Genomic DNA, 18,943 nt, shown 5'->3' with positions numbered 1-18,943 from the left:
TTATATCTAGTTACCATGGGAATGCTAACATGTGAACACTCTTCCATCCCAAACTTCTTCAACATTTCCTTGAGTTATTTGCTTTGGAAGATAAACATTCCTCTCGTTGATTTAATTATTTGCAAACCAAGGAAAAATGATAGTTCTACTAGCATTGACATTTCAAACTTAAATTGCATTTCAGCTGCAAATTTTTGGCTTAACAAATATTTATCACTCCCAAAAATTATGTCATCAACATAAACAATAATTATTAAAGGATTTTCATTTTCATATTTGACATATAAATTACTATCAATTGAAGCCGTATTGATGTAGGTATTTTTCTAATCTAAAATACCATGCTCTTGGTGCTTGCTTTAGTCCATACAAAGCATTTTTATGTTTTCATACATTATTTGGATTATTTGACAATTGGAACCCTTTAGGATACTCTATATATACTTCCTCTTCAAGTTATCAATTTAGAAAGTCTAATTTTACGTCCATTTGATAGACTTTGAACTTCTTGTGACATGAAAATGCTAAAAACATTTGTATCACCTCCAATCTACCAATAGTAGCAAACTTTTCTTCAAATTCTACTCCTTTAACTTGGGCATACCCTTTGCACACTAATTTGGCCTTGTTCCTTATAACTTGTCCATCCTCATTTAATTTGTTCCTAAAGACCCATTTTGTGCCAATGACATTTTTATTTATTGGTCTTGGGACTAATTCCCAACTTCAATTTTTCTCAATCTGGTCTAATTCTTCATTCATGGAATTTACGTAGTGCTTATCTTGACTTTCCTAAGAAAAATATTTGGGTTTAATCATAGATAGCATGGCAATATGTGCTTGACTAGAAGTACCTATCATCTTTCTTCTAGTTTGAACTCCTACTTCCTTATCACCAAAAAATAATTTTATGGGAAATTATTTTGTACATAACTTGAAGGAAGTTTTGAACGAGAACATGTTGCCTATTCTTCTTCTTCAACTTCTAATTCTTCATGTTGTTTGTCCTCATACTCACTACTTATTTGTTCAGCTAGACTGATATATATTGGTTCTTTCTCCTTGAGAGGTAAAGATTTATCCACCTTCACAACAATGTTGTCAACAATATTGCACAATCTTTTGTTATAACATCTATAAGTTTTTCTCTTAGTTTAATATCCAAGAAATATGCCTCCATCAGCTCTGGAATCAAACTTATCAAAATTTTCATTATTAATCTTGATGTAGCACTTGCTACCAAAAACTTTGAAGTGCTTAATTGAGGCCATTCAGGTTAAAATATAAGCTCTTTTTGTCAATTTTTTTATCCTTAATTTTTGTTATCTTTACTCCTAAAATTCTAACACAACCATCATTTCACAATCTAGTGTTATCATTTGTACATACAAGCCATATATGACCTACATAGGTTACAAGTGAAGAGTTTCAAGGTAATAATGTCGATATTTCTATAGTTTTGTAGGTTTTTTTTATAAAAATAGTTAAAATTGGCATGGTTGTAGAAACTAACATATTCTATTGTTGTTCTTCCTTTCTATAGCCAAATCGCAACTTATCATATTTCTAGATATAGTCCAACAAAACAAAAAACTGAGGGACGGGGAAACAAGTGAGGAGATGGATTTCCATGTATGGAATGCAACTAGAAGACATTTGCATCATCATCATTTAAGCTTATTCAATGTCATAGTGAAACAATCTTAAGTGGTGATAGAGTAACATGATAGAGCATAAGTTTTTTGGTGCAACATGATGGATTAGATCCCACAAAATCAAGTTATGTAATCTTCACGAGAGATTCATGCTCTTATCAGGCATCTCTCATATCAGCAACTTGATCCATTATATCCCACACAATCTATAATTTAGTTATTGTTTCCTGAAGTAGAGCAGTGAAAATCTTAAACAATTAGGAACTTTATAAATACTTGTGATTCCTTCCACGAAAGCAAGTTAGACGTATGGGAACACTCTACAATTAATATAAACTATACTGGTCTTTTATTCTTGTTTATTATGCATTGTTTGTGTTCTATTTCAAAATTGTACTTATTGCATTTTAAAAGCTCTAAGTTTACTTTAGCAACATGCAAACCGACTAGGAAGGGCCCCCTGTGACAAGAATGCATGTTACCTTCGTTTATTTGCATGTTTAATTTCTTTTCATTGTGAACTAAATTTCATTTACTTGAAGAATAGAGTAGATTTTATTGTAAGTTCATTATATCAATTTTTGGTTATATTAGTTTGTATTTAGCTTAAAGTGATTACATCGTTGTTTTATTTTCTTTTAATTTAATCATTTGTGTACCTAAGAACCTTGTTTGTTTGAATCACAAGGACAAAACCCTGCGTAATCTGCCAATGTAGAACCTTTGTAACTTGTGGCACTTGTCTCAACTAAATATTTATAAGTTGATTATCATTCTCATAGTTAAGATATTTTTTAACAGATTAGATTAGTTGAAACACAAGGACATAACCCTGTCTAAAATGCGAATGCATGACCTTGTGTAATATGTGGCACTTATCTCAACATTTCCTTTTTATTTATTTAAGATGAATGATTTTTGCATAGATTAAGAAGTTAGAAATTAAATACCAAGCATATATTGTGTCGTTTACACTTCACAAGCTTACCAACCTGGATTGATGATTTAAATGTAGTGGAATTATAATACAATTGAATTGACTGACATTTTTGGCGTCGTTGCCAAGGAACTATACATAGGATTTGGTTTCTAATTCACACATACAATCAGTTGCATAAGTAATCATGATAAGTAGGATGCATGTATAGATAAAGGGATTTAAGAGGTAGATTCATTAGAGGTAGAACCACCATAACACGTTCACCTACCACCCCAACAAGTTCGCATGGTGAAATAAGAATAACACCACCATCCACAACACACATTCCCACTTTTGTAAGAAGAAGAAGGTATATTAAGGAGCCTCTATAAAGGACTAAATTTAGAGCTGAAGAACATCCAAAACCCTCAATAGAAGTTGTTATCTTTCTCTCCCATTCAACAGGAGAACAATTTGTTGCACAAGAGCTTGAAGCACCTATTGAAGAAGAAGAAGAAAGTTCAATTAGAGAACCAATAATTGAATAACCAATTAAGGAAAATGCAATTGAGGAACCACATTCTCCTTTCGAAGAATCAATGGCAATGGAATTGGAAGTGGGACAAGAACATTTTTAGGAGAGGGAGGTAATAGACCACCACTAGCAGCACCACTAATTGGAGGTGGAGGTGGAGGTGGAAGAAGACCTCCAAGTGGAGGAGGAAGAGGAGAATATGGAGAGAGTGATAGTGATAAAAGCAAAGAAGATGCATTTGGCTTTCCCATTGAAGATATATATATTAATGTCAACATGAAGAACATTTTTCCATCAATACTTCCAAATTTCTGCGATATACAAACTAAATTCTGAGAAAAAATTATTTTTGAGTTTGAAGTGTTATGTAGAAGTTATGATTATTTGCAATGTGCTCAAAAATTAAATATATTTCCAGGTACATTAAAATATGGGGCTTTAAGATGGTTCATGGGATTAGGAACAAACTTTGTAAAATCTTGGGATGTGATGAGATAACATTTGCTAGAAAAATATAAAGATTATTGTTTTGAACATGATTTTAAGGAAGAATTTTTCAAAATGATTCAAAGAGAGGATGAAAATATTGAATATCATGTAGAAATATTTATCTATAATGTCAAGAGAGAAAATAAACATAAAGTAATATTTGATACTCTCAAAACTCTTTTTCTCTGAGGAATTAGACATGACTTGATTGATCTATTGAATTTAATGGGTAAAGGAGATGTATCCTAGCTCACATTTAAAGAAGTTTGTGAATTATGCAAGCATATATCAAGAGGAAGAGCCAAATATGGTAAAGGTTCTTGAGATCCAAATATGGATAGAGTAAGTAAATCAACATTGGGTGTGGTAAGTAGAGTTGAACATGGTAACTTATTAGAAAATTTCAAAACTAATATTCTTGGAAATTTAAGTAAACAAATTGATATGCTAAAATTTCAAAACAAGTAGAATTATCACTATTTTGTCATAGATGTAGGAAAAATCATTCTTTGAAAGAATGTCCTTTGGATAACATTGAAATTTGTGTTATTTGCGCAGAAAAGCATGCAACAAAGGATCATCAATCTCTACTTGGGCTTAAATCAGTTTATCGAGATTATAATGGAGCAAATGAAACCATGGAACAAATTTGTTTCATAGCAATGAGAAGACCTTGGCAAGCTCAAAACCTAGGTACTATTCAATATTCTACTAAGAAATTTCATACTTATCAACAATATCCACAAAGTAGTTGGAATACACCCTTACCTTGACAACCATGGCCACCTCAAACCCAAAATCAACCTTGGTAGCAAGGTTGGTGAAGGGAAAATGGTGGAAATAATCCTTAATATTCTCAATAACATTATCCATAATTTCCTCAATATACTCAATATCAACCCCAACAATCATATCAACCTTGTCCATAACTAAGTACAAAACCTCTTCAGTTACATAAAAACAACCTCCACAAATACCTACCTAACTATCTGCACAACCACTTCCAAAACCAAATAATAAAGTAGCTCAACCCACTTACAATTTTGAGTTGCAAAATTTCCAAACCTATATGATTTCCCCTCTTGATCTTAATGATATTCATCTTAGGTTATAAAGAGTACTTCATAATGATTCCTTAGTAATCATCGAAGAACAAAATAAGGAATAAATTCCTAAGAAATTGGATGACACAATAAGAAAATGTCCTATTCCTCCAGTAGATCAACATTTTACATCTTCTGAAAATCCTCCTTTTCTAGAAAGATTAAAAATAGTTGAGAATGTACAAAAACAACTAATGCCATCAAATTATGATATGTTGGATGAATTAAAGAACATTTTTATTGAAATTCCTTTATTGCAAGCAATAAAAGGTATTCCAATATACACTAAAACAATAAAGGAATTGTGTATAAAAAATCCAGGAAGAAAAAGGAAGGACCACATAAAGTACATCTCTTTTGAAAATTGGCAGATATAATGTTGGGGAGAAGTTATATAGAAACATATTTATATCCAGGAAAACCCATTATAAATAATCACATTAATAATTTTGCAATTCCAAATGCACTTATTGATCTAGGAGAAGCTATAAACATAATGACAAAAAATATAATGGATGAATTACAATTGAATAATCTTTGATATACACCTATTGTTTTACAATTAGCATATAGATCCACTATAAAGCCAAAAGGTGTATTAGAATATATTCTTGTGTATTTATACTCTTAGGAATACCTAGTTGATTTCATGGTTCTTAAACTGAAAACCAACCTAGGAGGACATCCATTAATATTAGGAAGTCCCTCGCTAGCTAGGGTTGATGCATTTATTAGTTGTAGGTCTAGAGACGAAAAAATTATAATGCAAATGCAACAAATAAGTTTACACTTTATCCTCCTTCCAAAACAATTACTAAATTAGAAAAAAAAAAAAAAATGAATGAATTGATGATGAGAATAATAATGAAATAATACAACTTGTTTTAACAATTTTACTAGAAATCAATTTTAAACAAGACACCAAAGAAAGTCAAATAAATTTATTTATAAATAATTATGACTTTCCTCACTATGTTATTATCCATGTGCCTTAAAAATTATAAGAAACCAATAGTTACAGACCACTTTGAGGGGGGAGCCTCCTTTTACAATAAATACAATGAACAAGACAATATTGGATGGTCCTAAGACTAGCTCTCTCTCTCTCTCTCTCTCTCTATATATATATATATATAGGATACAAAAGCTACAATTATAATAAAATGGTACCAAGAGGGGTTATGGCCTACATAACAATGTAACAATAGAAATGTGATGACTCAATATCTAGGGCTTAATAATGGGTTTTTGGGTTAACATGGGCTTATATAGGGCTTAACATGAATCTCCCCTTGAAATAATTGTTGTCATCAACACTTGACTATATGTGGGTGTTTCTGCATGAAAAGCACATCTTCCCATGTCACTTCTTCCACTGGTAAGTTCTTCCATTTGATAAGGTACTCAATAATTGCTTGATTTTTCAACTGCTTATTCTTTTTTTCCAAAATTGTTTTTGATTCTAGTATTATTTTCCCTTATTCATCAATCTCTATTAGAAGATTTTGGTTTGGGATATTAGCACCTATTACCTTCTTTAAGGAAGAAACATGGAAGACTAGATGTACACTTGAAGATGGAGGCGGCTCCAATTTGTAGGCCATACTTCCAATCCTCTACAACACCTTATAGGGGCCATAATACCTTGGAGCTAATTTATCGTCCTTATTTTTTTGCTTGAGGGACATATGTTTATATTATTGTAGTCTCACAAATATCTAATCTCCCACTTCAAATTCCCTTTCACAGCAATGTTGATATGCTTGTTGTTTCATCATGTTTTGTGCCATAACCAAGATTTCCTTCAATAGTTTGAGAAGCTCTTATTGGTGTTGGATGTGGTCCTGTACTGCTTGATCCTTTATAGTCATTTTAAATGGTGATGTGATGGATGGAGGATGATATCCATAAAGCACCATAAATGCTAACATTTTTTATGAAGTATGGAAGGTTTTGTTATACCTCCATTCTACCAAGGGAAACCATTTAACCCATTGTGTTTGTTTATCAGATGAAAAGAAACATAGATATCCTTCTAAACATATATTCATAATCTAAGTTTTCCGTCATATTGAGGATGATAAGATGAGTTGTGATCCAATTGAATAACCAAACAAGAAAATAATTCAATCCAAAAATTTCTAGTGAAAATTGGATCTCTGCCACTTACAATAATCTTTGGTATTCCATGTGGCCTTTAGATTGTTTTCATGAATGCATTTTCCATAGTACTTGCTTTAAAAGGATTAGAAAGAGATCAAAAGTGGGCATACTTTATCATTTGATCTACCACTACCATAAAGACACTCTTTCCTTCATATTTGGGTAAAGCTATAAAAAAATCCATTGAAGCATCTTCCCAACGTTGGCTTGGTATGGATAAAGGCTGAATAAGCCATGGAGTCTTGATAGTTTATCCTTTATTTTGTTAGCATACCACACATTCCACCACAAATTTATTCATGTCTGCTTTAATACCTTCCCAAAAAAATACTTCTTGATCCTATGGTATGTTTTCAAGAACCCTGAATGTCCTCCTATAGGAGAAGTATGTAGTTCAAATAGGACCTTCTGTTTGAGTTGAGAATTCTTACATAAGTATAAATGATCTTGATACCATAACAGATAATATTTCCCTCTAAATTTTTCTACTGCATCAAGGTCCTCCTATAGTTGTTGAATGATCTTGTGTATCTTCTCATATTACTACCATTATATCTTTGCTTCTTCCACCCAGTTAATTTGTGGAATAGAATAGCACATAGTAAACCATTTTTCACTCTTTCTCCTTCCTTAAGAGTGAATCTGCCACAATATGTTGTTTTCCCTTTCTGTAGATAATTTCAAAGTCATAACCCAACATCTTTGTGACCCATTTTTTTTCCTTTTAAATATAGTCTTTGCTCCAAGAATAACTTCAGATTATCATGATCTATTTTTACTTTGAAGTGTCTTCCTATTAGTATGGTCACTATTTCTTAATTGCATGTAGTTTTCCCAACATTTATTTTTCATATATCTGTCTGAGTAAGTTATTTCCTTAAAGTTTGTTATTTTCAAAGGTAAGGGGCCTTCCTTCTTGCATCAAAACTACACCAATGCCATGACCATTGGCATCACACTCCACAATGAATATTTTAGTGAAGTCAGGTGTCACCAAGATGGGAGTTGTGCACATAGCCTTTTTAAGTTCTTCAAATGCTTTGGTTTCTTCTTTAGTCCAATAAAATGCTTCATTATTCAATAGTTTTGTTAATTATGTTGTTATTTGACCATAATTCTTGACAAATTTGCGGTAATATCTTGTCAATCCTAAGGATCCTCTGAGTTTCTTTAAGGAGTTTGGGATTGGCCATTCCCTCATAGCTTTTATTTTTTTAGGATCCACCTTAACACCATCATGTGATATAATATGACCAAAATATTCCACTTCTTGAACCGCAAAGGTACACTTGGAAGGGAAAAATATTGAGGGAGGGGGGGTGGTGAATCAATATTTTAATTCAATTTAACTTTCAATTTCATATACAAAATTTTGTATGCTATTGTTCTTAAAGAAACTTGTGTATGTATGTGATTTCAGAGAAGGAAAACAATGTATATCCAATTTATTAATTTTTCATGTGTTCCATCAGATGATTATCTTTAACCATTGCATCAGTAAATAAATAAATTTCTAGCATGAAATAAAGAACAAAAAAATTATAGCATATAAGTAACACACATAGAACACCAATATTTTAGGTGGAAACCCAATTTGGGAGAAATTCACCACTATCATTGTCTCTATCTTCTTTCTTATTATATAAAGAAAATATTCATTACATTTTTATATTGATGCAAAATCTTACTAGTACGTAGGCACCCACCTGCAAGAGGCTACAACCTCCACTCATTCTCCAGCACCCACTGGAAGGGAGATACAACACCCTAATCTCGTTTACCAGCTCCTACCCCCACACTGAATGTTGCAATCCTCAGCACCTTTTGGACCACTTTTCATAATATTTTAGACTAGATCCACCTAAATCAAAACATCAAACCTTGTAGGCCACCATTCATCAAATTTTCATATTGGACCCACACAAACAATACGTTCAAAAAAATATTCCAAATAAAGTATTGAAACATAAACCTGAACCACTAAATCTCTGTAAATTGAAAAAATCTTTGAAGCATCAAGTCACTAAATCCAGAACCTAGCTAGAACAAATGAACTTAAAAATATATACTTGACTATTCTTAATATAACCTTTATATATACGCACTTCCTTTGCATAAAACCTACGTACATATCTCAAAATATTGAACACTGAATCATTTAGATCACTGTAATCCTAAATCACCCAGTGAATCAAATACTAAACCAATCATAGGTCACCACATTGTGCATCAATCAATATTCCAATCCACAATCAACCTAATCAACACTATCAGATACAAATCATAGAGACATCATTGACAAACAACAACAAAAAGGGAATACATCATCAATAGTTATCGTCAAGTAGCACTCCAAACCCTGACCAAATTTGACTCATAATATACACACAACAGTTATTAAGAATAACATCATATAGACACACTTATACTATGAGACACCCATGTACATATCTCAACATACGAAAAAAACACTTCACAGAATATATACACGGCTACTTAGAAACAACTCCACGTATGTACGTGACTATTTAGAAACAAACTTGCATACATATCTAAAAATATTCATAGTAAACAACATACCCAATCCGCAAACCTTACTGTCACATATTCAAATTACAACATCATTATAGCCACATATTTACCATTATTATCTACAATTATAAATAGATCAAGCAAGTGTTTTCATTAGTCTTTACTACTCTTTTAGATCCACCAAATCAGAGTCTTCTCCTTTCTCCCTCGTGCACACCTATTTCAGATCAAATCACATATGAATAAATCATTCACTCGCCCACTTAACACCTTGATATCCATCTCCTTATATAGTTTTAGTCTTAGCCAATACCTTAAGTAAATCCCTTAGTAACATCGTTAGTATTCTTTAATGGGATAAAATAATTGTTATCGCTCCAATTACTATGGGCCAATACCATGGTAAAGATCTGTGGTATCTCGAATAGATATTTACCTTTAATGTACCTGATCTTGAAGTCGAACTCGTTGATTAAGGCCAACCATCTAGCTTGTCTGGCATTCAGGTTCGGTTGGTCAAATAGATACCTCAATCCACTATGATCTCTCATCAATACAAACCTCCTACCAAGAATATAATGTCTCCACATCTTCAATGCATGGACGATCGCTACCAAATCAACATTATGTATCGGATAATTATGCTCGTGCTCATTTGGTTTCCTTGATTCATAGCACACTACATGTCCTTCATGCATCAAAACCCCACCAAGTCCTTTCATGCAAGCATATGTACATACCACAAACTCTTTGTCCGGATCCACAATCTTTAGAACTAGAGCATTTGTCAATAACTGCTTCAACTACTCAAAATTGGTTGCACATTCCTATGTCCATTCAAATTTCTTAATTTTCCTCTGCAATGATGTAATGGGATAGGTAATCTGAAAGAAGTTTCTGATCAACCTCCTATAATAACCTGCTAACCCCATGAATGATATTACCTCATCCACATTTCTAGGAATTACCCAATACATGATAGCTCTTATCTTTTTCAGATCCACTTTTATGCCTTCCTTGGAAACCATATGTCCCAATTAATGTACCTCTGTCTAAAAGAAACTGCATTTACTAAGCTTGGCATACAATTGATGCTCTCTCAACAATCTCAATATTGTCGCTAAGTGCTCGACATGTTCTTCCTCATTCTTAGAATATATCAATATATCATCAATGAATACAATGACAAACTTGTCCAGATAAGAACACAATACACTATTCATCAAGCACATAAAAGTAGTTGGAGCATTAGTCAAACTGAAAGGAACTACAACAAACTCATAATGCCCATACCTGGTTTGAAAAGCAGTCTTATAAATGTCCTCTTCTTTAACGCGTACCTGATGGTATCCTCATCTCAAGTCAATATTTGAGAACATTGTTGCTCCCTTCAACTGGTCAAATAATTCATCAATCCTCAGCAACAAATACTTGTTCGTGGTAGTCATCTTGTTCAAATGTCTATAGTCAATACACAACCTGAGAGTGCCATCCTTATTCTTCACAAACAACATTGGTGCACCCCAAGGCGACACACTTGGCCTAATGTATCTTTTGTCAAGCATTTCCTTCAAATGTAACTTCAATTCCACTAACTATGGTGTGCTCATCCTGTATGGTGCCTTTGATGTTGGTGCTTCCCTTGCTACCAACTCAATAGAAAATTCCACTTCCTTATCAAGAGGAAAATCTGAAATCTTTACAAGGAATACATCCTGGAACTACTGCAAAACTAGATACTTCTTCAAGACATTCACATCCTCAACTTCCTTACCTTTGTCACTAGAAATATGCAGTACAAACACTACACATCCTTTTCTGCAACTACGCTTGACCTGCATAGTTGTAACCATCCTCACTAATGTTGCCTTCTTCTTACCCTGCAATATCTTATGTTCTCCATCGTCATCCAAACACTCAATAGCCTTGTCATAACAATCCACCTTGGTCCTATGAAGATACAACCATTCCATACCCAAAAACATATTGTATGATCCCAATGGAAGCACATTCAAATGTGTTTATGTAGGCATACCATTCAACTCAAATGAAAAATCTCTTACCCAATGATGAACTCTCTTCTTAGTACCTATAGCCAACTGAAATAACCAAGACTCTACATGCACTTCTTTATTCAAACCACACATATCCACCAGGTCAAGATTAACATAACTATAATTAGATCCAAGGTCAATAAAAATAGAAACAACTTGATCACAAAGCTTACCATCCATCTTGATAATATACACCTATTGATCTGTCTGGTTGTTATCCAACGTTGCATAAATATGAGGAATACTTTGTCCAACATCCCCCATTGTCTGTGCCTCTTGAGCACTATAGATCTGTGTTCTACCACCCTGATGCTATGGACAATCTCTCTTGTGATGTTCTCCTCCATAAGTCCAACACTACAAGGGCATCCTACAATCACCATTATTCTTCTCCTCAGACCAAAATCCATGTCCTCTATCAAATGCATTGAACTTCTTAGGTGGTGTTGCATTCTCTTTGTTACCTATGTCCTGAGGCCTTGTTCGCTTCTTATCCCATTTTCCTTTATTCTTCTCATTACCTTTCCAATCTTGATAAGTTTTGGATATGCACTTTGATTGCTCATAATAATGCTTTATATTCCTGATGGCTTCTTCCAATGATCTAGGCTCATAAAACTCAATCATGTATTTGAATGCTATCGACAAACCATTGACGAATATCTAAATCTTTGCTTTCTCCTCCTTAAGATAAGGCACATACCTCAACAAATCCAAGAATCTACTAGTGTACTCCTCATCAGTCATAGATCCCATCTTCATCTCATATAATTATTTTTCCCTATCATCATAGTATCTCTCTGATAGATACTTCTTCCCGAAAAGTCTCTCGAACTCACTCCAAGTCAACTCCTCTCTGTTAATACCTATAAAATTCTTTACATGTTTCCACTAAATGTTTGTTTTACCTTTAAGACTGAACGTAGCTATTATGGCCATCTTGTTCTCAGAATAATCATGCAATCGAAAGAACTTATTCATCCCAAGAAATCATGCTTCGACATCTTGTGACTGCTTCATTTCTCCATCAAATGTAGGTGGCTTTTATTTCTTGAACTCATCCGGAAAATATCCCCTATAACTCCTCCTATAAGGAGGATAGCGATGATGACCATGGTACCTATCTGAACTAGAACAAGAGGAATGCCCATGTCCATTGCCTCGTCTATCAGGTGTATCCAAGAATCTTCCATCGTTGACCGTGTCATCTCTATCCAACTTGTGCCCACCATGTGACCTGCTACCATATGCTTCATTAGTCCTATCCTCCCATCCATTAATGATTATAAGTGATCCTTGCCTTTGCAAGTCTGATAAGCTCTGAAGGATAACTGCATTAACTTTTGCTTGTTTCTCTTGTGCCCTAGTAAGTCTCTCTTGTGATTTTATGATTCTTTCATTATATTCTTTCCAACTTCTTATCTTTGCCTTCAAATTACTCAGGGTGTCTACTATGTCAGGGGAGTACTCATCACCATGCTACTCATCACCATGCTACTCATCTGATCTATAGGAAGAATCTCGTGAATTTTATTCTACCATCTCGCTGGTCATCTTTGTTCTTCTCTTCCTGCAAGGTATATCATGTCAGCTAAACCAAATCATAAACAAACCAACGTACCTCAATATAGTTCAAGGGAGGATATCTCATCTGCAAGACCAACCAGATTAGCACAATATATGTATAATCATAATAATCACAGTATATAGACATCATCTCAATCATTATCTCAGTTACCACACATAATTCCATAATTATAACACTAACTAGTTACTATGTATAACAAACATATGGACGACACACATGCATAAACAATACATATAAATACTGACATGCATTCATGGTGAACACATCCCGACAACAACCTCATAAACTTCTTCATGACAATATGATGGAAACAATGTCCCTTACCATGCGTACATAACATCGCATAGACCACAAGCATAATGAACATATATGCAACAAACATGTACACATGACAACACATTCATCCAAGGAGAACGGAAACTAGACATCTCCCAAAGAGAACGAAACCATGCTCTGATACCACTCTGTAACACCCTCCTCCCACACTTACCCAAGCTTACCAGTCCACCCAAGTAAACATGTGACGAAGAGTTACTATGATATGATTCAATTCCCCATGTATAGTTAAGGAAATGGAACTGACAAGATAAGACCAATCTGACCTTCCTTAGGAGCTACAGAACCTTTAGGAGACAACCAACCCTTCCAGGTGATCAACCCATGACAACTTGATGTTTTTTCTAATCTAGACCCCTTTTCACTCCCATGACAAGGTATTGATGCCACTGAGACCCTCCAGTCACTCCCATAGTAAGGAATCCATGTGACTGTGGCCTTTTTCAGGCAGTTTTGCGCCAACGACCCTGAATTATGAGCCACTCTTTCATGGTTAGGACTCATGGCTCTTCCCAGAACTTCGTGAGACTTCTATAAATGACAAATGACATTGAAACAAGGCTACTAATTAAAATACTTAAACACGAACTTGACCAGACCCCTACCAGCCATGACATGCATTCTGTCAAACAAATCATGAACATGTAATCTACGGTCATAACAATAGATCTAAACATAGGGATCTCATACTTATCTGAGAATCTTCAAGGAGGATTGATGTCTCCTCCCAATAGCTGCATTTTTATCTATTAGGTCATCCATTCATTAAAATTTCATATACTAACTAAAACATGATGAGAACCATACATCAAGGTTGTCATAAAACATGCTTATAACCAACAAATAACCAGAGATATATCAATGATGAAACAACCATTAAAGCCACATAATGACAAACCCATTTACTTATGAAATACCAAAGGAAAAAAAACTCTTATTAACATATGAAAATCCAACCAAGTCAGGGACTTATACGTACCACCTGACCATAGATTGGGCTAAACCAAATTTCTCTTTCATCCAATCACCCTTGTGTCATATTCCAAGCATGAATGTGGGATCTCATGGAATAAACCAAGAAAACCAAACCAAAGCTTCCAGAGGCCAAACCACCTCAACCCTCAACTAGTGATTCCACCTCACAGTCGAACATCACTAACCATCACCATATTGGTCTCTACCCTTGTTTTCCAGGGCTCTAGAGCATCTTTTCCAACCAAGGCTTTCAAGATTAGTAACTCAACCCACAGTTGTTTCCAGGCTCTAGAGTGTTTGTCCAACCAGGGCTTCCAGGACTAGTAACTCAACCCACCAAGGGCTCTAGAGAATTTTTCCAACCAAGGCTTCTAGGACTAGTAACTCAACCCAAGTTCTTATAGGGCTTCCACAGTGTTTTTCCAACCAAGGCTCCAAGAACTAGTAACTCAACCCACAACCATAAGGAACATGAGCACCAACCATAAAACAAAAGGTAAAACCCACAATGCCATGGTTAGCCGGGAAATGTAACAGGTAGACAAAACTATTGTCAATCCAGGCAATCCTCCATGCCAATGACAGAACATAATCACATGACCACATGCATATGTCATGCATGCCAAAACTAGGAATGAAATCATACATGCAACTCGGTACCTGCAAGCAAAACCCGTTGTATTTGTTGATCCTGCTATCCTCTTGCTCTTTCATGCTCTTCCTTTGCCCTCTTTCTCCGGATCCCAATTATTCCACACTCCTCCAGGAGTGCTCCTAAGTGTCCAAGGGTATGAGAGAGAGAATAGAATGAGAGCTCCAAAAACTAAAATGACAAAAATCCATGAACTGATTCTCAAAAGAATTTTTATCAAATGAGGCCTCTATTTTCTTCATTTTCCATTATTCTCCTTCAACTTCCTCCTCACATGCAACATGTGACTTTTCACCTTCCTTTTCTCCTATTTTCCATTATTTTCATAAACAAATGTCAATTAATGCCTCTTTTTCTTTGCCAATTTCCATAGGCATTAATTAATCACAAATGATTCCCATCACTATGTTTTTGCCCAAAATTCATATTGGAATACGTGTCCCAAGCCCTTGGTTATTATCTTACCTTGATTAACTTTATTACATGGATTTTTTACCAAGGCTATTACAGGGTGAAATTTATTGTGTTCAATCTTCCCTTCTCTACGATTCATCAAATCATGAGGATGCTTGTGTTTTTTATGTTAAAATTTTTTATCATGGATATCTTGATCTATTCATCGACTCATCTGGTCATGAATCCATGTTTTCTACTGCATATTTTTCTAAGCCACCATTTTTCGATGACCTACCTTTTGATGTCTTGGAACTACCATAAGTTTTCCATGCACTTCAGCCCACGCTGATGGTTATGTCAGGTTCTCGCATCCTTGAGGCTAGTTCTGATCATGATCATGATAATACTTTATCTTTCAAGAATCCTTATCAGTTTACTGCACATATTGAAAATCAATATATTTCACAATCTTTTCCACATCCTCCATCTTTTTTTCGTGATCATATCGCTCAATCATTGGAGGAATCATACCTGCGTGCATTTTCAATCTTCGAATGTTGCGGCATGTCTCTATGTATCTTTCTTGTCTATTTTTGTTCTTGAATATATTTCTTGCTATGGATTCCCTCACCTATATAGGTCATCCTATGCATCATTGGTTACACTGGAAGTTTCATTTTACGTAAGCCTGGCCTTTTCTCGGTTAGTTTAGGAGTAGGGGTAATTTTTTTTGTTTTTTGTTTATTTCATTTACTTTCTGCCCTACCCTTTGCTTTCCTTTTCATGTAAATAACTTCCACATGAGACTGTGTTTGGTTTCTAAGAGCAAGCATGGTGAAGTTCAAGAAGAATTTTTTCTACTATCAATCCTTGGTTATATGTTTATTCCCTCTCTTTGCATGCATCTTTCACTTTTTAGTTGATGATACCCTGATGGAAAATATGTTCTTTCTCGAATAGAACCATAGTGGAATCACGATGCTTGAATATATAACTAGTACCACCTAATCTAATCAGTTTTATAATCAATTGGTTTCTTCTTGTCAACTAAGTCAAGTAGAGTAAGGAGGGGAGGAAACTTTGACAAGTGAACTATGTTTCGGAGATGTATAAAATCCTTCTCTAAAGGGAAAACATCTTATGTTCTCAATAAGTTGGGACCCTTCTTCTACCTCATTAAATCAATAAGTTCCTATGCACATATATATGGACAAAAAAATATAAAATAAATAAAAGGAAAAAGAAGAGAAAGGCTTCCTGCGTAGGGAGGTGAAGCAAGAAACTCTATCGGGGTACTGCCTAGGCTCGCTGATAGCAGAGAAATGTTTCTGCTCTTGAAATGACTCCATCGGGGTACTTTCCAGACCTATTGGAAGCATAGCAACGACAAAGATGAAACTGACCTCAGACAACCATTTTTCACTTGTGTATCTATATACTCCCCATCCCCAATCCAAAAAGCTCAGTTTCACTTGTCTTTGTTATTGTGTTGTCAATGAAGATAATGGTAGGGACTATATATTTAACTCGAGCTAATGAAAGAAGATATGGTGATTAATGAAATGAAAAATACTTCCTGAAGATTTAGACCTGTTTTACATGAAGTAAGACCCATACAGAGAGTTGGAGTTCTACCAGTGTGTCGCCAAGGGTTGTAGTTGCTACAAACACCCTCCAAAATTTTTCCCATGATTTGATTTTGGAGCCTCCCTTCTGTACACATGAGCTTATCATTTTTTGTCATCAAGTGTTCATGTTGTGATCAATACTTATATTTTCATGCAGTGCTTGTGATGTATTGTTTTGATTCCGACCTGAACCTTTTTAGCACAAGCTATCTTCTACCCGACCTTGCAGCATTGTCAGTCTTCCTTTCAGAAACTACATAATCTTGGAAGGTAGGCCAGGCTTGAGGATCTCAATTGCACAATCAAGAGAGGCAAGCCATCCTTAAGCTCAGAAAATATGTAATCCTAAGGGACATCCCAACCTTGAGCTCAGAAATTGCGCAAAGCTTCCCTTGCTCTCAGAAACTGTGCAATTCACTAAGTGAAAGAGTTGTCGAGTCCCTTTTGGTTTGGAATTGTGTAATCCTTCTTAGCAGTGTGAATGGCTAGTTTCCTTAAAAGGAAAAAGGAAATCCATAGAAAATAGGGAACGATCAATTAGTTTCCCAAAGAGTGGCACAAATTGTTATTTTTAATCTTCCTCCAAGTGTCGCTTTTTCCTTGATTTTAGGCATGTGTGTCAGAAACCCTAATAGACACCCCTCGTGCTCAGTTTCACAATCGATCTTGGAGCTCTAGCCTTCCCATGGAGATCAAGGAGCCATTGGTTGACTTTACAGCGCTTTTCTAAGTGAGTTTTCTTTTTTCTGTCACTTTTTGTTGTTTTGCTTCTGTGAGTGTTGTTTTGCTTATTTATTTTCATGGTTGTTGGCATTTTAACTTATATTACCTTATACAAGTGTTGGAGTGTCGCATCAACTTTCTTTCTTTTCCCATTAATGGTCGTCTTTTCAGCGACTCCTTGTGCATGTTCGTTTTTCCTTTTGCATGTTGATCTTCTACACTTGATTCTCACTTGTATATATTTCCTTAGAAAGATCTACACTCTAACCTGCACTATCACTCAGATCTGCCACTTTCCCATCATATTTTTGGGTAGATCTGCCCTTCACTTGGCCAGTAGTTTACATGTCCAACTGGGAATTGTATAAGTCCAAGGATCAAGCCTCATGATTGGACTCTGACACTGCACAATGCACAGACCCTGGCTTTCCCAACAGTCAATGGCGCAGTTCCAGGGCTCAAGCCTCATCCTTGGCAACTGATACTGCACAATGCGGAGTCTCTCCCTTGGTCTGCCCAGTCTAAGACTGCACATTGTGCAGTCAAAAGCCTCAATTTTCTCCCCTAGCTGTTGATACTACGCAATGCGTAATTCATGAAGCCAGACTCTTCCCCTAGTTCGGGAATTGTGCAGTTTTCCCTCTTAGTATTGTGGTTGTTGCCTTGATCTTGCTTTTTGAGTCAGTTTTCTAAATCTAATTTAAGTTTTCCATGAGTGCATTTTCCTCCTATAGGTATTGCAATTGTTGAGTACTTCTATTTATCAGTTACTATTATCATGGCTCCCAAGAGATCTACCTCAAAGGACCTTTTCTTCCTACATTGAGAATTGGGTGCTCCCACAGTCTCTCTAGCATCATACATTAGCCTCTCAGCTTCTCTGGTTCATTTTCTTCATTTTGTGTATGTTTCTTCTTGAGTGGATGTTTCCACTCTCTTCTCCTCAACTTGTGGTCGCTCCACAACTTCTTGAGGTTACTCCTTTGGAGCCAAAAGCTCTTGATCTAGTTGCAATTGAAGATCCCTCTCAAGAGAACATCTCATTGCCTTATCCTCATCAAACTTCACGTCTCTTCGAACAATTATCATCTTGAGGGATGGAAAGTACATGGTAGTTTTGAGGAGTTTCTATGTAACCCATAAATATCCCCAACTCAGATGTTGTCTCAAGCTTCTTCCTGGAGTCTTTGGAGAC

This window comes from Pinus tabuliformis, chromosome 1_2 (genome assembly GCF_031772625.1).
Source record: "Pinus tabuliformis cultivar Carrire ecotype Pingquan chromosome 1_2, CPIR1, whole genome shotgun sequence".
Classification (NCBI taxonomy): domain Eukaryota; kingdom Viridiplantae; phylum Streptophyta; class Pinopsida; order Pinales; family Pinaceae; genus Pinus; species Pinus tabuliformis.
Note: the sequence above shows the minus strand (reverse complement) of the source record.